This window comes from Nelumbo nucifera, chromosome 3, assembly GCF_055504915.1.
Source record: "Nelumbo nucifera cultivar China Antique chromosome 3, China Antique-T2T, whole genome shotgun sequence".
NCBI classification, from domain to species: Eukaryota; Viridiplantae; Streptophyta; class Magnoliopsida; order Proteales; family Nelumbonaceae; genus Nelumbo; species Nelumbo nucifera.
Genome location: NC_142651.1, coordinates 36,744,451 through 36,767,759, shown reverse-complemented (window position 1 = coordinate 36,767,759; position 23,309 = coordinate 36,744,451). Strand labels below are relative to the sequence as shown.

At 28.2% G+C, this 23,309-nt stretch overlaps 1 long non-coding RNA gene across 1 annotated transcript; it reads left to right on the top strand.

Moving 5' to 3' along the window:
- The first annotated feature begins 3,485 nt into the window (after window positions 1-3,485).
- Window positions 3,486-5,978, top strand: LOC104593415 (uncharacterized). Its single transcript, XR_734567.2, has 3 exons — window positions 3,486-3,593; window positions 3,688-3,754; window positions 3,853-5,978. It is a non-coding gene; the product is annotated as an uncharacterized LOC104593415 (long non-coding RNA).
- Window positions 5,979-23,309: the final 17,331 nt, after the last annotated feature.

Sequence of the window (23,309 nt, the reverse complement as noted above, 5' to 3'; positions counted from 1 at the left end):
GTAGTTTAATATCCAATAATTATTGAAAGTTTTCTGTTAAATAACAAAATAAAATAAATTTATACATAATCATTGAAAATACACATCACAAAAAATAATAAATAATTACTGAAATACAATAAATATTAATTTTAGTATATATAATTATATAATAAATACAGATTAAGAGTTTAAAATTACTATTAACAAATATTATTTTTTTGAAAGTTATTTTCTCAAATTATTACTTGATATAAGTGAAATTATTTTTTTACAGTATTATGTAAAAATATTAAATTATTATTAATTTCAATATTATGTTATAATTATTTTTATACTTTTCAGATTTTTTTTAATTTATTACATATAATTTCTTTATTTTAACTATTTAATATCTAGTTATGTTAAATATTTTTTTATTTAAAATATTTAGTTATTTAAAAACTTAAACAATATGTAAAATATTTAATTTTTTAATTATTTATTGAATTTAATTATCCATAAAATCATAATGTATACTATTATTACATAATTTCATTATTGTTTTTGTAATATATTAAATTATTATTAATTTCAATATTATGTTATAACTATTTTTATACTTTGAAGAAATTTTTTTAAATTTATTACATAATTTCGTTGTTTTAACTATTTAAAATCTAGTTATGATAAATATTTAGTTATTTAAATATTTTTTTTGTTATTTTTATTTTATTTATTTAAAGCTATTGCATATTATTAAATATTTGAAAAACATTTAAATTGATAATCCGGAAAAACATAATTTAAATTATTAGTACATAATTTCATGATATACTTTGTAAAAATATAAAATTATTTTTTGTGTTTTTAATAAATATTTCAAAGATATTATATAATTTTGTTAGAATATTTAAATAATTCTTAAATTTTTTAATCCAAAATCTATACTACTAATAAAAGAGAAAATAGCCCATTTTCTAGACTTTTCATTAGACATTTTTACCTCTTATCTAAGCAACACACAACGAGCATAAAAAAGGGCATATATGTCATTTACTCTCACTCTAAAAACTGCTCACTTATAACAGTTAAGAAACTGTCCACTTAGAATAGTTAAGAAACTGCCCACTTAGAACTATTCAAATACTCTCCATGAATTGTAAATAGTTTTTTCTTACTAGTTTAGATAAAACGTATGAGAGGATAAATTGGAATTGAAGATAATTTTAGAGATAAATAAGAATTAGAGATAATTTTGGAGAAAGTGGAGGAGATAGTTTAGGAGACGAGATTATTTTGGTGAAGTTATATGAAAATTGAAAACATTTTGTATTTTTATCACGACATTGTAACCAATTAATCCTCCACCTTCCTTTTTTGTAGAGTTTTCTCTCTTTTTTGTTCTAGATCAAGTCGCATATTAGATAGTTTGTCCTTTTGAACTTACTTTAGCATATCAATAATTTTTCTATTTTCTTCAAAAAAATATTTTCAAATTTTGATTTACTCCACATTCAAATTTCTTGTTAGGATGAGTCTTTAAAGCTAAACGGACCCCTCTTGAACCCCTTAGTGGTTGGTTCCATGAGTTTTTTTTTTTTTTTTTTTTTAAAGATAAGATAAGGTAAGAATTATATTAAGAAAACAAAACACGTACAACAAGATTATGCACACAATGATTGATAAAAAATCTGTAATGACAGCACTATAACCCCAACCTTGCTTAACAAAAAGATATTCGTATACAAAAAGGGAACTATTATATAAAATGAAAAAAATAAAAGCGTTGTTTTTTAGGAAATTAACAATATAGTAACGATTATTAGGAGTGGCAATTTTCTCCATTTCCTCAATCCTTGTGGTGTCCCACCCAAAAATGGGGAGGGTAAGGGGATGATTTTCCCCTCATAGGGACAAGGATAATGAAATTTTCATCCCGTTGGCGAGGGTGGAGAGAATACCCACAGGCCCCCAATTCTCGCTTCGGGGGGATCCCTGCTTATATATGTATGTATGTATATTAATATTTTTGAAAATGTGGTTGAATATATTTAGATCTTTTTTAATGGGATACTGCAAATTTTAACTTTTTATTTTAAGATTTTTATGTGAAATGAAAAACAAAAAACAAAATACCAAATGATTGACGTCATAGAAAAAGCATGGAGAGTGAGGATCTCCGTGGGATGGGATAACCTTGTCCTTGCTAGCAATCACAAAACGGGGATACGGATTTTTGCAAGGACGTGAATAGGGAGTGGCTTCCCATCAACTCCCCTCCCTATTGGCATTCCTAACAAATGTCCACCATCACCCTCTTTCTTGGGGAAATTATAGCAAAACATTATATTAGAAATTCTCAACATTAAGTAACTACCAAGCTTGCCACATATAAATTATGAGACAATGTTCTCTTGATTTTCATTTTTATTATGTACAAATAAAAATCAATAATAACAATAGAAAGTTTTTGAGAAAATCATAAAATAATCAATAAATGGCACCGTAATAGTGGTATAGTAATGAATATGCAATTAGACATTTTAGGAAGCATGAAGTAGAAAAACCATATATATTTTTGAGTTTCTAGTTGAAAACTACTATATCAATTATGGATCTGAAGAATAACATGTGGTAGCTGATTTATTTAATTTAGTAAAACAAATAAATAAACTTTATTTATTATTGGGATGGGAATGATACAAGCTATCCCGAACCCAATTCGACCTGTTAATAACCTTAAATATAGGGTTGCAGGAGAGAAAGAGAGAGTGAGAGAGAGAATTAAGAATAAATAAACAATTTAGTAAATTAAATAAATAAAAGTTTATAGATAATACTTTATTTATTTTTAATAAAATAGATAAATGAATAAATAAAAATTATTTAGGGTGGAATGGTAAAGGCTATCTTGAACCAAATCTAACCCATTGACAACCCTAAATATTGGGCTTAGGAATTTATTTCTAAATAAATAAATAAATAATTTAGTAAATTAAATAAATAAAAAATTATAGACACTAATTTATTTCATTTAATAAAATAAATAAATTAATACATAAAAGTTTATTGGGATGAGATGGTACTGACTATCCTGAACTAGACCAGACCCGTTGACATCCCTAAATATTGGGTTCAGGAGAGAGAGTTGGAGAAATAATTTAATAAATAAATAGATGTTTATTGGGACGGGATTGGTAAAGTCTATCACGTCCCATTGACAACTCTAAATACAGGGTTGGGGGAGAGAAAGAGGGAGAGGGAGACATAATTTAATAAAACAAACAAATAAATAAAATTTTATTGGGACGGGACTGGTAGAGGCTAGTTGAAACCAAACCCTAAACATAGGAGTTCAAATCTGCACCCCATCGCCTCTCGCCCCACAAAAACCCCACATACCGAGCGTTCACCAACTGTCCATTCGCACGTGGGCATTCCCGCGTGCAGGGCTAATGGTACGGCCATTAGCTTGTCCCGTTAGCCCCAAAATCCTCATTTCTTTTTTGCCGCCCCCCTCAGCCGATCATTCGTGTTTGAACTAACCGTCCCATGACCCCAATCTTCTCCCTTCCACTCGAGCTCTCCTTTTTCGGCACCGGCGACCGCTCCAGTGAGTTCACCTTGACCAGGTATTCTCCAACACCGATATTTTGTTTTGCTATTTTGTTTTTTCATTTAAAATCAGCTAAACCCTGTTATCTGATATTTTGTTTCTCATTTTAGATAAAAAAAAAAACACCAGCCATCTACAACGACCACCAGCGATCATCCGGCCATTTCACTATCACAGGTACTCCATCTCTCACATCATCACTCTTTCACACATTTTTCTTATTTTTTCTTATTTTTTTCTGATATTTTGTTTTTTTTTTTTATTTCAAATCATAGAAAACACCAGCAACAGTGCTTTTTCTCTGGCACCGGGTGATCATCCGACCATTCTTTCTCTTAAGTCTTACCTATATTGGATTCACCCAGTCATCTGTGGACAAGAAAACAATCATTGTGTTTCAACTTTCAACATGGTTATTGGCAAGAAACGCAAAAGAAGGATTAACATTGGTTATCTTTTTGTTTAGAATGGACGGCATTTGTCATCTTTCAATCGTCACTCTATTGCGTGGAATTTGTTTTAAACCTCCTCAATTTAGGTTTTATTCTGTATTTGAACGCGGAAGAAGGAAATGGAGGTTTTATTTTTCTCCTTTTTTCCGTTCTTTTATTCCGATTCGAAGGCTGAGCTGGGATTTAGCTTCTTTTTTCATTGAATGAAATCCTTCTCTTATTGCTTTCACTCTAGTATTGTTGCTTACAGTGTGTTGTATCTGCTCATTTATAAAAGCCAATCTTTTTATCTTCTTTTTTTTTGTGTTGTTTGAGGTTTTTTTGGTTGGATTCTCTAACCATCCTTCAAAAAATGGAGATCCTTTGTAGTTTATAACAAGCTATCTCATTTAGATATCTGCAGATTTCTGTCCTGTAGTGGATGGAACTGTGTATTTTATTAACATGCATGAACATTTGATCCATGTGCCTCATCTTTGTATCTGGCCATATGGGTAACAAGCATCCCTATTTGAATCGACTTTTCTGATAATGAATGTCATTGCCTCTAGTAATCGACTTTTTTAGTAACAAGCATCCTCTTGAGTTCTAGTAATATTGTGAAAAATCCTCATCAGACTAAAATTATCAGAAGAATATTTTGTTATTTGTTACTTCATTGGAAGATCGCCGGTGATAGTGAAATGGTCGGATGATCGCCGGTGCTAGAGAAAAAAGCATTGTTGTCAGTGTTTTCTCTGATTTGAAATATATAAAAAAAAAAACAAAATATCAGAAAAAATAAGAAAAGTGTGTGAAAGAGTGATGATATGAGAGATGGAGAGTACCTATGACAGTGAAATGGTCGGATGATCGCCGGTGGTCGTTGTAGATGGCCGGTGGTTTCTCTAATCTGAAATGAGAAAACAAAATATCAGAGGACAGAGGTTTAGCTGATTTGAAATGAAAAAACAAAATATGAGTGTTGGAGAATACTTGGTCAAGGTGAACTCACCAGAGCGGTCGTCGGTGCCGGAGAAGGAGAGCTCGGGTGGAGGGGAGAAGAATGGGGTTCAGGGGACAGCCAATTCAAGCAGACGGATCGGTTGAGGGGGCGGGAATGTAGAAATGAGGCTTTTGGGCTAGTTTTGGGCCTAACAGTTATCCCATTAGCCTCGCACGCAGGAATGCGAATGGACAGGTGGCGGACGCTCGGTGTGTGGAGCGTTTGTGGGGGGAGAGGCGGTGGGACACAGATTTGAACTCCAAAACAATATGGTAGTGGGATAAAAAAACAGTGCTTATGTAGGAAAGAAAATAAAGGAGTTAAAACTATGGAAGGATTGGTTATTTGGGAATGAACATTATAATATCAAACGGGATTTCCTATCCACTCCCTCTCTACCTGCCGCAAATTGCAGTCATACATCTCTATCATGAATCGAGAGATGTGTCTCTGCAATTCATGGCAGGTAGAGAGTGGGTAGTAAATCTGGGTTCATTGTTTTGAACCCTTCTTCTCTTCATTAAAAGCATTTACCATGTTTCCAATTCCTCCATATTTGTGAATGCTTTTTCTTCTCTTAATGACTAAAATTGTAATGTGGGTCGGGCTAGTGACAGGCCAGCACGGCCTAGCAGACAAGGGCCAACCAAAGCACGGTCGCTACAATTCTGTGTCATGCTAGGGCTAGAATCCAAGTTGTACTAGGCCTACACTACGGAGGGGACCATGCTTCCAAATCATGATCCATAGGCACAATATAACACAACATGCGGGCCGGCTTGGCATGGCCCGGGTTTGAGAATTATTTGTAATATTTTTAATTTTATTTAAGAATTATTTGTAATATTTTCCAATAATCCAATCTCACTGTAATTTTTATCTTCAATTTTATCATTTTATTAATTCAACTCCATTGTATTATTTTTTAATGTAATCTTTATTTTTTTGTACACATTAAATTTGAAACGAAATAAAAATTTCACATTTTTTTTTTCAAATTATCTATTATCCATGTTAATTTTCATATATTATTTGTTCTTTTGTTTTTTTTTTCTAATTTTTACTAGTTTGGGAAAATTATAAAAGAAAAAAAAAAGAAGCTTGGCTTGGGCCTGCCCCACCATGGCTTGGCCTGGCTCGGCTGGGAACCAGACCATGGGCCGTTCCAGGCTTAGCTTAGCTAAAAAGGGGACCGGGCTGTCTAAGAACGGACCACCAAGGCCCGGGGCCCGGCATGGCATAGATGGCATCTGAGCCACCTTCAATCCGTGTCATGCCAGCACAGTATGGCACACATTACAAAGTCTATTAATGACCATTTCTTCTTTTAACCAAGTTGTTTGTTGAGATTTACAGTCAGGTTCTTTGCATAGTGTTTTTTATCTTTTCATTATACTCTAATTAATCAGACTTGTACTCTGGTATTTTCCAGACAGAATGCTAAGCAATGGAGATTTTTAACATATTGGATTCCAAACAAAGTACTTAAGTTCTCCTAACTTGCCTTCACCCGTGTCTCTCTTACAGAGATTTTTCGTCTTTCATATGAAACAATGTTTTGTCTCCTAATACTTTAAATCCCTACATTAAATAAGCATGGTTTTTAAAAACGAATCGATGATCGAACCGGTCAGCAGTTTACTGACCAAAATCAACGATTTTGAGGGAAAAAGCAGTTTTAGATTAAAATGAAATTGGTCAGATGACCGATTTTCGGTTTTTCCGGTCTAACCATCTGATCTGATCCGATTTTGAAAATAGTGTAAAGAAGTAAAGATTTAGTAAGGAGAGAAATCTTGAAAGTTAAGGAACATAACTCTATTGGGCTACTAAACTTTACTCTATAATTTGTGACAACTTGATCAACGAGCTCTCACTATATCATTGAGAGATGTGTTATCCCCCGTCTCGTGTAACCCTATCTTGTTTTATAAAAAAGAAAATAATTCTAAATAAGGAGAATGAAGGTTCAGCCAAGGGTCAGAATTCTTAAACCCAAAGTACAGTTGGAGTAAATATCAATTTGAAATTGATGCTAATTCATAGGTGGGTATTGATGTATAGAATAGGGTATTTGACATTTTAAAATGTTTATAGATCTGCATTAAAATTCAAAAATCTTCAATAGGCATGTCCGTACTTCTCCGTACTAAATATATACAAAGTACATCCGCCTTTGCATATATCAAAGTATCAAACTAACCATATACAAACATTTTACATATGCCAGCTATATATTCACAAATAGTTTTTGAACAACATTGTCAAAGATATTCCTTTAGATCTTATGATCTTCGTTTCGAGCATTGATCTTCATGATTTAGTGCATGACTTTTCAAAGGGAGAAGTGATTCTTAACTTTTTGATGCATAGCAGCACGAGCAAAAGGTTTCGACCCATAGACACCTTCATATTATTCCTTTTTTTTTTAAGAATACGAGCGGGACCTGTGTGATGCATCAAATTTGTTAAGTTAAATATAAACAATAGAAACATGTAAGAATATACAATTGTTTTATATAATAATTAATAATCATTTATACTTTATATACTATTTTAATAATTTTTTATAATATAAAAATAATAATACTTAATTTTAGATAAGGATATTTATCAAACTTAGGGATGGCAACTTTTTCCATTTTCCCATATCCCCATGGCAATCTGCTCCGAATGGGGCGGAGACGGGGATGATTTTTCCCTTGTGGAGATTGAGATGGGAAAATTTTTATCCCCGTTGGCAGGGACGGTGTGGAGACGAGGACAACACTCCTTGCCCCATGAGATCCCTGCTAATATATATGTATATATATACACATATGTCTATATGTTAATACTTTTAAAAATATGGTTGAATATGTTTGAATCTTTTCTAATAGGATTGTAAATTTTAATTATTTTAATAAAAAAACAAAAACATAATGGTTGACATTATAAAGAATCACAGGGAGAGGGGATCCCTTGTGGAGATCAGGATGAGGATAACTTTGTCCTCGTTAGTAGGGATGGGGACGGGGACGTGGATGGGGATTTTCGCGGGGACAAGGATGGAGAGAGGCTCCTCATCCCCGTCCTGCCCCATTGCCATTCCGAATCAAACTGATGATACTGACCAACCCGATTTTTAGTATTTCCAGTCGGCTTTGGTTCAATAATTTCCCAACCTGACTAGGTTGGACCAGTTTCACTTTGGCCATTTGTAAATTGATTAAAATCGAATGACCTGACCATAGATATATACTAATATTTTATATTTTAAATATATTTTTTGATATAGGAAAGTGGAAATTTTTCAATATTTATTAGGCTAAAATAATTTATATCAGAAATTGAAGTTTTAAACTTATTTTTTAATAGTGTCATTGTAATTTTTTAATTTAAACTTAATTTTAAATTTAAACCTTTTGAACTGACTGACTACACCGAAAATTGACATAAACCGATATAACCTGAGTGACCAACCCCCCAACCTGACCAAGTCCATTTGGATGGCCAAACAACTTACAACTAAACCAAACCAACCCATGAACAATAGTTTAATCTCCAATAATAATTAAAATTTTATAGCAAAAATATAAAATAAATTAAATTTAAAAAGCTAAGTAATAGTAGTTTATGGTCCAATAATTATTAAAAATTCTCTATTAAATAATAAACAAAAATAGATTTATACACTTACTAAAAATACATTTATCACAAAAATCAATAAATAATTACTGAAATACAATAAATATTAATTTCAATATAGATAAATATATAATAAATAAAGATAAAGTTTTTAAAATTACTATTAATAAACAATAATTTTTTGAATGTTAATTTCTAGAATTATTAATCGGTATAAATGAAATTAGCTATTTACAATATTATTTATTTATTGAACTAATATAATTATTTAAATTTTAAAATATTAACTACTTGTTAAATTTAATAATCCATAAAAGTATAGTACTATTAATACATAATTCATTATTTTAACTATTTAAAATATAGTTATGTTAAATATTTCGCTATTTAAAATATTTAGTCATTTAACTAAATATTTAAAATCTTAACATATTTATTATAATTGAAAGTAATTCAGTGACTAATTAAAATATATTATTAATCGATTTAAAATATTAATTTTAATATTTTGTTATTTAAGATATTTAGTTATTGAAACATTTAAATAATATTTCATTTTAATGTTAGATTTTTATTATTTTGAATAACATTTAGATTGAATAATCCAGAAAAATCATAATTTATATTATTTGTACATAATTTTGTGATGAATTTTGTAAAAATATATAATTATTAACAATATAAATATTATTAAATTGATAATAATTATTTTTGTCTTTTTAATAAATATTTTAAAGTATTTTATATAATTTTGTTAGAATATTTAAATAATTCTTATTTTTTTTAATTCAAACTTTCCTTAGATAGATGTAGATGAAAAGTGGGGGAGAAGGTAAATAAGAATTAGAGATAATTTAGAAGAGAAACTCTCTACTAAATTATAGATAACTTAGGAGAAAGTGGGGGAGGTTGTTTAAGAGAGATTTTAGGATATTAGATTATTTAGGTTATTGTAATGAGAGAGAGAGAGAGAGGGAGAGAGAGAGAGAGATGAATTAAAAAAACTCAACCCAAGGTCAGAATTAAAAAAATTCAAAAATGAGAAAAAATGAGAAAATTTTTAGACTTCCTTGTTTAGAATGATGGTTCAACCCAGGGTCAGAATTTTTAGGCCCAATGTATAGTTGGGGTAGGTTCCAGCTCAGAATTGATGCCAATTCACAGGCGTGCATTGGTGTATAGAGTGGGGGTATTTGACATTTTGAATGTTTATAGGTCTGCAATGGGCCTGTCCGTACTTTTCCGTAATATATATACTAGTGGGTCCCGTGCGATGCATGGGATGGGGCACTCCTCTCTGTCCCTTGCCCCTGTAGTCAAGACACTCTACCCCATCCCTGCCCCGTCCCCAATGGTGGGGCGGGTTTGAAGCAAGACACTCATTCCCTATCAAGGATGGGGAATCCCCAAATTTTCCCCACCTAAGGCAACCACCTAAAAATAATATAATTTGTGAATATTTTGCAAATAAGATTATGAGAATTTTGGGGTATTTTAGTAATTGGGTTTTGACAATTTGGGACTATCTTATAAAAGCAATTGTGGGATCCTAGGATTATAAGAAAATGAGAAAAATTTAAAGATATTTTAAAAATCAATATTAAATCTATTAATATTTTACTAATTTACCATCAGGTTTGGGGAATTATTAATTATATGCAAATCCCACCCCTTCCCTGTACCCACCTTGTCTCTTCCCCATCCCTATTTAGAATTCAAGAAAACATGCCCCATTCAGGGTGGGCCCTGGTATTATAGGGAAAATTTTCATCCCTACAATTCTAATAAATTTCTACAACTAATTAACTAACAATAAATTATAATGTTTTATGATAATTTCAAAAAAAATATTGAAATTGTTGTTATAAAAACAATAAATTAACATAAATTATTTATTGTTAATCAAAGTGATATAATTATAGTAAATTCATGTAATTATGGCAAATTACATTAATTTTAATTAATGTAGATCATTTGTTGTTAATTAATGTAAAACCAAGTATGGTTGAAGTCAACCAAGTGGTCTAAACCGGTGTGGATAGATTTAATAATTTTCATAAATTATTTCATAATTTTTTATTAAAATAATAATAATAACAGATTGTTATTTAAATAAATATGGAACAATTTATGATAGATTAATTTCCTAATTAAATTTTCCTAAATTTTTAATAATTATTTAGTTGAATAATAATAATGGACTATTATTTAAATAGTTTTGGAGAATATTTTTGTAGATTAATTTCCTAATTTTTTTAATTATTATTTATTTAAAAAATTATGGATTATTAGTTAAAGAGTCCACTGAATTATTTGATAATTGTTATCTATAATTATTACTTTATAGAAATTAGTGAATTATGCTAATTAGTAATATCTTGTATGAATAATAATTGTTGTAAAAATGTAATGAAAATTTATTAAATTACAATGATTAATGTAATTAAATTACGCTAAACATTAAAAATTTGAGCATTTATTATTTAACCAATTGTTAGTTTTCACAAATGGTTGGTCAGTTTCGAATAACCAACTCCCTAACCTAACCAGATCAATTTGGCTAGACAAACAATATCCGACCAAACTGAATTGCCACAAGAAGACTCCTAATTTAGCTAAATTAATAGTCTAATCTTTAACAAATAACAATAATTTAATCTCCAATAATTATTGGAAATTTATAGTGAAAATACACAATTGCTGAAAAATATTTATAAAGAAAATACAATAAATAACTAATAAAAATATTTAATACCTCTAAGTTATTTAATCTACTTCCACTATTACAATAATATTTATTTTTTTCATTATTTATATCTTATATTTTTATTAAAGTTATTACATAATTTTGTTATTTAATATTTTTCTATTTTTTAAATAATTTTTAAAATATGATTTAGTATTCAATTTTTTTATATTGAAAACATTTAAAATTTATTTAAAATAGTATATAAAACATAAATATAATTATTAAAAAATAGTATATAAAACATAAACAACACCTTGCCCCACCTCGAACGGGGCAAGTTTTCTCAAATCTTAAATAGGGATGGGGAATAGACAGGGTGGGGATGGGGAAAATATTTTTGCTCCAAATCATGGATGGAATTTGCATATAATTGCCCAAACCCGATGGTAAATTAGTAAAATTTTAGTAGATTTAATATTGACTTTTAAAATGTCTCTAAGTTTTTCCTCATATTCTTATAATCCTAGGGTCACACAATTTCATTTATAAAAATACCCCCAAATTGTCATAATCTAATTTCTAAAATACCCAAAATTCCCATAATCCTATTTGTAAAATACCCAAAATTAGATTATTTTTAGGTGGTTGCCTCTAGTGGGGAAATTTTGGGGATTCCCCATCCCTGACAAGGAATGGGTGCCTCGCCTTGAATGGGAAGAGTGTCTTGACTACGAAGGGGGAAAGGGCAAGGAGGAGTACCATATTTCATGCATCGCATGGGGCTTCGCTAGTTATAATTACTTTTGTGCTTTTGTTCATTTTTTTATGTTGTAACATATTTTTGTTATTTAATCTATTTTTGTTTTTTGAAATGATATAAGATATGATTTAGTTATTAATAATACATAAATAATATCCTTCCCAAACAGGGCAAGTTTTATCAAATATTAAATATGGATGGAAAAGAGATAGGGTAGGGATGGGGAAAATATTTTTGCTCCAGATCAGGGAAGGGGTTCGCATATAATTCCCCATACCCGATGGTAAATTAGTAAAATATCAATAGATTTAATATTAACTTTTAAAATATGTCCTCATATTCTTATAATCTTAGGACCCCACAATTCCATTTTTAAAATACCCCTACATTGTCATAATCCAATTCCCAAAATACCACAACTCCCATAATCCTATTTGTAAAATATCCACAAAGTATATTATTTTTAAGTTGTTGCCTCAGGGTGGGAAATTTTGGGGATTCCCCATCCCCAACGGGGAATGGGTGCCTCACCTCCAACCTGCCCCGCCACCAAGGACAGGACAAGGATGGGGCAGAGTGTCTTGACTATGGGGAAGGAAGGGGTGCCACATCTCGTGCACTGCATGGGGCCCGTTAGCTATAATTACTTTTGTGCTTTTGATAATTTTTTTAAAGTTATAACAAAATTTTGTTATTTATTCTATTTTTTGTTTTTGAAACAATATATAAGATATGATTTAGTTATTAATATTATTTAATTATTTAAACAATACCATTATTTATAATTTTAAAACTTTAGTTATTTATTGAAATTAATATTCCATGAAATTATAATTTAAACTATTATTACATAATTTTGTAAAATATAAAATTATTATTAATTCAAAAGTCATGAAATCTATTATAATTATTATTCTACTCTTAAGAAATTTTTTTAAAATTTATTACATAATTTCGTTATTTTAACTATTTTAAATTTAGTTATCTTAAATATTTCATTATTTTAAATATTTAAATAATATATAAAATTTTTAACATTTTTGTTATTTAAATTTTATTTCCTTAAAGTTATTATGTAAGTTTGCACAATTATTTAGTTATTTTTAATATTTTGTTATTTAAATACAATTTTAAAATATTATTTATTTATTAAATTGAATAAGCTACAAAATAATAATTTATATTGTTATTACATAATTTCACTATGAATTTCATAAAAATATAAAATTATTAATAATATGAATATTATTAAACCAATTATAGTTATTTTTTGTGTTTTTAATAAATATTTTAAAGTTATTAGCATAATTACATTATAACTGATGGAGGACGATTTGGCCCGACCTACGAAACGATGACACGTGGACCTGACTCAATACGAGCAAACAACTCAGCATCGTAGCCTAGTAACGGCAAAGTAACGAGCCTATAAAGCAGCTCGCTACAACACGAGCTTCAGGTTCCCCGAGCTACCCCGAAGGGGATATTCCGAGGCTACTTTAGCTCGCAAGCTAAGGAAACCAGCTCGCTCAAGCCCCTAAGCAGATAAGTCATTCCAGAGACCAATTCTAATAAGGGTAACCCTGAAGTATTCCTTAGCTCGCAAGTGAGCAGCGCAAGCGTTTCTCAATAAGCTTTTATCTAACAGACCGTACCAATTAGACTACGCCACGTCCCTTGACCGACGGCGCATTCCCTATCCTTTCGACAGTCTGTACCCACGTCTCTCAGCAGGCAGAGGCATGCCTGCCCTTTGGAGACGTGTCACCCATCCGAGCAAGGAGTACATTGCAACGGCCACCTGCGCAGCCCTGATAGGTAACAACTGTGGCATGGGCCCAGTGGCGGTTACGCAATCTGACAAGAATGCCCCTATAAAAGCCCTTGAGGCAGAAGGGAAAGAGGACCTTTTTGAGACTTTTGAATATTTCCGCACCCTCGTACTTGAAGACTAAATATATATTTACTCGCGAGCTAATCTCTCGAGCACAGTGAAAAAGCGCGACCTATACTCTTAGCTTTCGCACTCTTCTTTTTCCTTCCCCAGCGTTCTGACTTAAGCATCGGAGTATTCTCACCGGGTATATCCCCGAGAATCCTTCTTTTTCATATTCTCAGGTGCCGTCCGTCGCCAACAAGGAGCCAGTCAGCAGCCAGTTAGGAGTGCCCGGATTGCGCACCATCAATAACATTTAAATAATTGTTAAATGTTTTAATTGAAACTTTATTTAGATATATATATGAAAAGTGGGGGAAAGATTAAATAGGAATTAGAGATAATTTTGGAGATAAATAGGAATTAGGGAGAGATAGAGATAATTTAGGAGAAAGTGGATGATAGTTTCCTAATAAAAATGAGAGGAAAAAAGGAGATAAGACATGTTATGTGGCAACTCCTAATGCTTCTAGAGGGAATCTTGCACCCCCTCTAAAATTGCTCGGTTTAGGTAATGGAGCAAGGAGAGGACTGCTGACGGCAAGCTCTAACGCTAGCGGAAGCCAATGCGTTTCACGGGATGGGGCATCTCTCCTTGTCCCTTACTCCCCATAAGTCAAGGCTCTCTACTCCATTCCTACCTTGACCCCAGTGGTGGGGCGAGGCACTCGTTCCCCATTCGGGATAGGGAATCCCCAAATTTTTCTTACTTTGAGGCAATCACCTAAAAAAATCTAACTTATGGATATTTTAAAAATAGGATTATGGGAATTTGGGGTATTTTAGGAATTGGATTATGACAATTTAGGGGTACTTTATAAATGAAATTATGGGATCCTAGGATTATAAAAACATGAGAAAATTTTAGAGATATTGTAAAATTCAATATTAAATCTACAAATATTTTACTAATTTACCATCGGGTTTGGGGAATTATATGCAAACGCCATCCCTAATTTTGGGCACAAATATTTTCCCTATCCCTCACCCTGTTCCCATTTAAGATTTAAAAAAACTTACCCCATTCAGGGAGGGGCAAGAAAAATTGTCATCCCTATAATTCTAATAAATTTTTATAACTAATTAACTAACAATAAATTAAATAAAAATTGATTACAATATTTTATGATACTTTCCAAAAACATTATTGAAATTGCTATTGACTAGTAAAATAATATAGTACATTAATTATTTACAATAACAATAAATTAATGTAAATTATTTATGTTTTAAGCCTAAATTGATTACTATTAATCAACGTAAATGTAATTATAACAAATTAATGTAATTATGGTAAATTATATATTTTTAATTAAAAGTAAACCATTTGTTGTTAATTAATGTACAACAAAATCTAAGTAGAGGTCTAGATTGGTGTGGATAGACTTAATAATTTTCCTAAATTATTTAATAATTATCTATTGAAATAATAATGATAATGGCTTGTTATTTAAATAATTATGGAACAATTTCTGATATATTAGTTTCCTAATTTAATTTTCCAAAATGTGTTAATAATTATTTGTTGAATAATAATAATTGATATTATTTAAATAGTTTTGGAGAATATTTTTTAATAGATTAATTTATTGTTTTTTTCATTATTTATTTAAAAAATAATTATGGGTTATTAGTTGTAGGGTTCCCCTAAATTATTTGATAACTGTTAACTATAATTATTGATTTTACAGAAACTTTTAAGTTATGCTAATTAGTAATATCTTTTATCAATAAATTACTATTGTAAAAATTTAATGAATTTTTATTAAATTACAATGGTTAATGTAAATTACGCTAAACGTTGAAATTTCAAACATTTATTAATATAAAAAAATTATTAAATAATGGATTGTTTATTAATTTTTGGTAGGTTATTAAATTGTTTAATATATAGTTGAAGATGCCATGAATATATAAGAAAACATCGAATTCCCGTTATTCCCCTCTCTTTGCTTTAAACCATGTATGTAGGTATAAATGTTATTGTTTGAATTGGAAAACCAAATCTTAATAAATTGTGGCCCTATGGGAAAGTAGAGAGAATATAGGGGAATTAGAGATAGAAGTAAATGAGAGGATAAAACATGTATTGAGCTAATTAAGGAGAGAGGTTATGTTTTTATAGAAAGTGAGATAAGTAAGTTGGGGGGGGGAGATAACTCAAACAGAAGGGAGATGAATGAAGATAGAGGAGAGAATGTCAAGGAGAATGGGGGGTTGGGGTAATTGAACAAGGAGAAGCAAGGTGACATGGACTGACTTGCTATATAGATAGACAGATAGATACATGTATAGGTAGATATAGTGGGGATCCGTGTGATGCATGGGCTTTCTTAAGTGAAAGCGAAATAATAGAAACGCATAAGAGTATACAATTATTTTATATTTTAACTTTTAAAATAATTAATAAATATTTACATTTCATATACTACTTTTAATAATTTTTTACAATACAAAAATAATAATAATAATTAACTTTAGCTAGGGTTGTTCATGAAACTGAATAAACTGACCAATCTGACCCAATTCAACTTGAGTTGGTTGATTTCTAATATTTTTTATCGGCTTTGGTTCAATAATTTCCCAATTCGACCAGGTTGGATAATTTTCATTTTGGCCATTTGTAAATCGACCAAAACCGAACTAACATATATATGTTTTTAAGTTTAAAATATTTTATATCATAAATTTATTTTAAAAATGCCACTATAATTATTTAAATTTTAAATTTAATTTTTAAGTTTAAATCTTTTGAACAACCAACCAAACTAAAAATTGACCAAAACCATTATGATCCAAGTTGGTCGGTTTTCACTAATGGTTAGTGATGAAGTCAATTTGGTTAGCCAAATAGCCTACAACCAAACCAAACCAATTAGTTAATACTTCTAATTTCAGCTAAGCTAATGGTATAATCTCTAATAAATAACAATAGTTTAATCTCTAATAATTATTGAAAATCTATAGCGAAAATACACAATTATTGGAGATAAATTTATAATGAAAATACAATACAAAACTAATAAAAGTACACTAATTATAAAAATACAATAAATACTAAAATTATATTAAACTAGTCAATAAATAGTGTAATCTCAAATAATAGTTTAATCTTCAATAAATATTAATTAATAAATTATAACTGAAATTTATAATTACTAAAAATAGATTTATAACAAAACTACAATAAATTAAATTTAAAAAGTTAAATAGTTGTAGTTAAATCTCCAACAATTATTGAAAATTTTATGTTAAATAACATAACCAAAATAGATTTATAAATAATTATAGAAAATGTTTATCACAAAAAACAATAAATAATTATTGAAAATACAATAAATATTAATTTTAATATATATAAATATAAAATAAATATAAATTCAGATTTTAAATTTATTAATAATAAATATTAATTTTTTGAAATTTATTTTCTATAATTATTAATTGATATAAGTGAAATTAGTTTACAATTTATTTTGTTGTTTAAATAATATCATTATTTAAATATTAGAATATTAATTATTTATTAAATTTAGTAATCTATAAAATTATAGTTTATACTATTATTACATAATGTTGTTATTAATTTATAATATAGTATTTAAATATTATTTATTTATTTATTAAATATATTATAATTATTTTTCTACTTTTAATATGTTTTTTTTTAATTTGTTAAATAATTTCCTTATTGTAGTTATTTAAAATCTAGTTATGTTAAATATTTTGTTGTTTAAAATACTTAGTTATTTATATATTTATTTTTTTGTTATTTGAATTTTATTTATTTTATAGTTATCATGTAATGCTAATATTTTGTTATATAATTATTTAGTTATTTTTAATATGTTGTTATTTAATATATTTTGTTATTAAAATATTAAAATAATGTTAAATTTGTATCATTTGAATAACATTTTTGTAAAATTATATTTTATTTTGTTAGTACATAATTTTGTGATGACTTTTGTAAAAATGAAAATTACTAATAATGTGAATATTCTTAAATCTATTATAATTATTTATTTTATTTTAAATAAATATTTTAAAGTTATTATATAATTTAATTATGATATTCAAATAGACTTTAAATTTGTTAATTCAAACTTTCTTTAAATAGATATGGATAAAAAATGGGGGAGAGGATAAATAGGAATTACAAATAATTTGGGAGAAAGTGGGGGATAATGGTGCCACTTGGCAAAGTGGGAGAGAATATAAATAGGACTTAGAGATAATTTATGAGAAAGTGGGGGATTGCGGTGCCACTTGGCTAAACATTATAACATCAAATCCTTGTTTCTTTATTTATTGGTTGTTATAGATAATTTAGCTTATGTTGTTTCCTTATTGGTTTAATGGGCAATTATGTTGAATTAAAAAAAAAATTAGAAAGGGGGTTTGGAGCAAGGAGAGGCATGCTAGCGTGGATCGTCTTGCTATATATATATATAGATAAGTGGAAGCGCACATGGCATGTATGTTCATCATATTATTGCCAAAAGAACATTTTTGAATTATTTTAAAGTGACTTTCAAATATGAAAACATAATAGAACCTGGGCAGAGATATAATATATGTCTAAATAAATCAAAACTTTCAAAATTCAACATTGTATGCAGATTACTAAGGCTGTATTTAGATGCGATGTAAATCAAAACCAATGTAAAATTTACATCGGTTCGTGTTTGTACGCGTTTGGTAAAAAAGTCTAATCATTATCAACGTAAAACTACACTCCGGTTCAGTTTTGCGTGTATTTGGATGGAGTGTAGTTTTATGTCGATGATAGATGTAAAACCTCATCACATTTAAAAATACAACGGTCATATATATTTAAGGTTCAGTGTAAAAATACACTGATGACGTTTTACACCTCTTCCAAATGCAGCCTGAAGTTAATAAAGGCACTACAAGTGTTTTGAGCCATATATTATAGGTAATAACTAGTGGGGACATTGCAGGGACGAAGAGAGCATTCTCTAGTGGACCCCAATCCCTGTCTCATGGGATCCCCACTAATATATATGTATATATATGCATATATTTATATATGTATATATGTACACATACATCTATATGTTAATATTTTAAAAAATATGATCGAATATGTTTGAATATTTTCTAAGAGAATTGTAAATTTTAATTATTTTAATTTTATTTTTTTAAATAAAATAAAAACAAAAACAAAAACAAAATAGTTGACATTATAAAGAATCATGGGGAGGGGGATCCCCGCAGTGAAGGGGATAACTTTGTCCCCGTTAGCGGGGATGGTGACGGGAATTTTTTATGGGGATGGGGAGAGACTCCTCGTCCCCACCCCGCCCTGTTGCCATTCCGAATCAAACTAGTGAAACTAACCAACCCGATTTCTAGTATTTATAGTCGGCTTTGGTTCAACAATTTCTCAACCCGATTAGGTTGGATCAATTTTGCTTTGGCCATTTGTAAACTGATTAAAATCGAACACCCCAACCATATATATATATTATTTTAAATATATTTTTTAATATGGGAAAGTGGGAAATGTTCAATATTTCTTGGGCTAAAATAGTTTATATCATAAATTTATTTTTTAATAATGCTATTGTAATTTTGTTAAAATCTAAACTTAATTTTTAAATTTAAATTTTTATGTTTAAATATTTTGAAATGACTGACCAAACTGAACTAAACGAATATAACTTGAGTGACCAACCCCCAACTTGACCATGCCGATTTGGTTGGCCAAACAACCTACAATTGAACTGAACTGACTTGTGAACAATAGTTTAATATCCAATAATTATTAAAAATTTATAGTGAAAATACACAATAAATTAAAATTGAAAAGCTAAATAACAATAGTTTAAACTCCAATTATTTTTGAAAAATTCTATTAAATAAAAAAACAAAAATAGATTTATACATAATTATTGAAAATATATTTATCCCAAAAACAATAAATAATTATTGAAATACAATAAATATTAATTTAGTATAGATAAATATATAATAAATAAAGATTAAGTTTTTAAATTTTATATTAATAAACTATAATTTTTTTGAAAGTTATTTTCTAGAATTATTAATTGGTATAAATGAAATTAGTTATTTACAATATTATTTATTTATTTATTGAAATGATAATATTATTTAAAATTTAAAATATTAATTCCTTGTTAAATTTAATAATCCATAAAATTATACTACTGTTAATACATAATTTTGTTATTTTAACTATTTAAAATATAGTTATATTAAATATTTCGTTATTCAAAGTATTTATTTGTTTAACTAAATATTTAAAATCTTAATCTACTTATTATAAGTGAAATTAATTTAGTAACTATTTAAAATATATTATTAATGATTTAAAATATTAATTTTAATATTTTGTTGTTGAAATATTTAAATATTATTTCATTTTTAATGTTATATTTTTATTATTTGAATAACATTTAGATTGAATAATCCAAGCAAATCATAATTTATATTGTTTGTACATAATTTTGTGATGAATTTAGTAAAAACGTATAAAAATTGATAATATGAATATTATTAAATTGATTATAATTATTTTTGTCGTTTTAATAAATATTTTAATGTTATTATATAATTTTATTAGAATATTAAATAATTCTTATATTTTTTTAATTACAACTTGCTTTAGATAGAAGTAGATAAAAAGTGGGGGAGAAGATAAATGAGAATTAGAGATAACCTAGAAGAAAGTTTGGGAGGTTGTTTAGGGGAAATTTTAGGATATTATATTAACATGTGAGAGAGAGAGAGAGAGAGAGAGATTTGGAAGATTTTTTTGGGAAAGTAGAGTTTCTAATTGGTAGATTATTTAGGTTTTTACAATTATGCCACTACACTTCTACGTTTGTCATATTTGTTAAAAATTGTCTCTATCTCTCATTGTATTTACAATCAGGTCGTGTTGGGCCATGTCATACTTCCCTCCCTTGGGATAGTTTAGGGGGTCACCCTGGCGTAACCCTCGCCCCGACCTTGCATAGGCCTGTCTTGTGCCACAGGCTGGGCTTGCTTACGGGCCAAGTCTTAGGCTATGCCAGGCCACAAATCGAGCCAATCCATGTTTTTTTTTTTTGAAAAAATAATGAAAAAGTTAAGATAAATTTTAAAAATAGATAAATACATTAAAAAATATCTTAAAATTTTATTTTATATGAATTTTGATGTATACAATTGTTTATATATGCAATAATAAAATTATATATTATATAATTATTGTATATAATATGCTGCTCAAGCCCATGCGGGCCTATGCCATGTCGTAGGCTAAGTCTTAGAACATGTTGGGCTACGAAACCAGGCTAAGCCATTTTTTAAAAATAAAAAAAAAAAATAATGAGAATTTTAATATAATTTAAAAAAAATATCTTAAATTTTTATTTTATTCCATGTCTGTACAGGTTCATACTGTGCAACGGGCCAGGCTGGTCCACGGGCAAAGTCTTAGGCTAGGCCAGGCCACAAATCGGTCTAAGCCTGTTCATGGGCTCGGAAGACCTATAGTTCAACTTGACCCATTAACAACACTATATTAATTAATTAAATAATTTGAGATAGCTTTTTCCAATCATGTGTCGATAATACATAAAGTTTTATTTATTTATTTACTTATTTTACTAAACTATTTAATTAGTTAATAATTTAATAATCTAACAAATTATTATTGCCAGGAAAGTAAGATATAGAATAATGTATATATTTATATATATTTACTCTATCACTTGATTGTCTATTTATCTTATTTATTTTCCTAAAGTTATTTATTTATTTATTAAATTAATTATTATTTAACTATTTACAATTATTCCACTATATAAAACAAAAATACAATGACAAATGTCATCTCTCCCTCTTTCACTCTATTGCATGACGGCGATGATTATTTATTTATTTTTTCATTTTATTAAATTAAATATATTATTATCCATATATTTTTTATTTATTTTAAATATATATTTTTTCCAATACACTTTTAATTAAAAAAATTACCTTTCACAAAATTTTTTCCTATATAATAATTTACCTTTGACAAGCCACTTACCATCATGTTATATATTTATATATACATATACTTGCTAGTCCACGTCCATGCTTGCTTTTCCAATGTTTAGCCAATTGGCACTTCTCCCCACTTTCTCCTAAATTGTCTTTAATTCCTATTTATCTCTTAATCTCTAATTTATTAGAGAGATTTCCTCCTAAACTATTTCTAATTCCTCTCCCCCACTTTTTATCTACATCTATACTAAAAAAAGTTTTAATTAAAATTATTCAGAATTATTTAAATATTATAACAAAATTATATACTAACTTTAAAATATTTATTCAAAAGTCAAAAAATAATTATAATAGATTTAATAATATTCATATTATTAATAATTCTATATGTTTACAAAATTCACCATGAAGTTATGTAGTAACAATATAAATTATAATTTTATAAATTATTAAATTTAAATGTTATTCAAATAATAAAAAATTAACATTAAAGTTAAAACATTATTTTAATATTTCAATAATTAAATATCTTAAATAACAAAACATAAAAAATAGCTAAATAATTGTATAACAAAATACTTAATATTACATAATAACATTAAAATAATTAAAATTCAAATAATAATTTTTTTGAATATTTTACATATTATTTAGATATTTAAATAATGAAGTATTAACATTACTTAATTTTAAATACTTAAAATAACTAAATCATGTAATAAATTTAAAAAATTATTAAAAGTAGAAAAATAATTATAATAGATTTCATAATTTTCAATAATTGTGTACTTTTGCTATAAATTTTCAATAATTATTGGAGATTAAACTATTGTTATTTATTAGAGATTATACTATTAGTTTAGCTGAAATTAAGAGTTTTCAAGGGTTGTTGGTTCAGTTCGGTTGCAGGTTGTTTGGCCAACCAAATTGACCTATTTAGGTCAGGAATTTGTCACTCAAAACCAGTTGGCCATTAGTAAAAACCCGCTAGCTCGGGTTGTATCAGTTTGGGTCTATTTTTGCTTGTTCAAAAGATTTAAACTTAAAAAGTTAAATTTAAATTTAATAAACTGTAGTGCTATTATTAAAAAATAAATTAAAAATTTTAAATTTATGATAAAAAATATTTTAGACTAAGAAATATGGGAATTTTCCAACTTTCTTGTATTAAAAAATTATATTTTAAATATAAAATATTAATTTTTATTTTTGGTTAGGTCGGTTTAGTTTTGTTTGGTTTACAAATGGCCAAATCGAAATT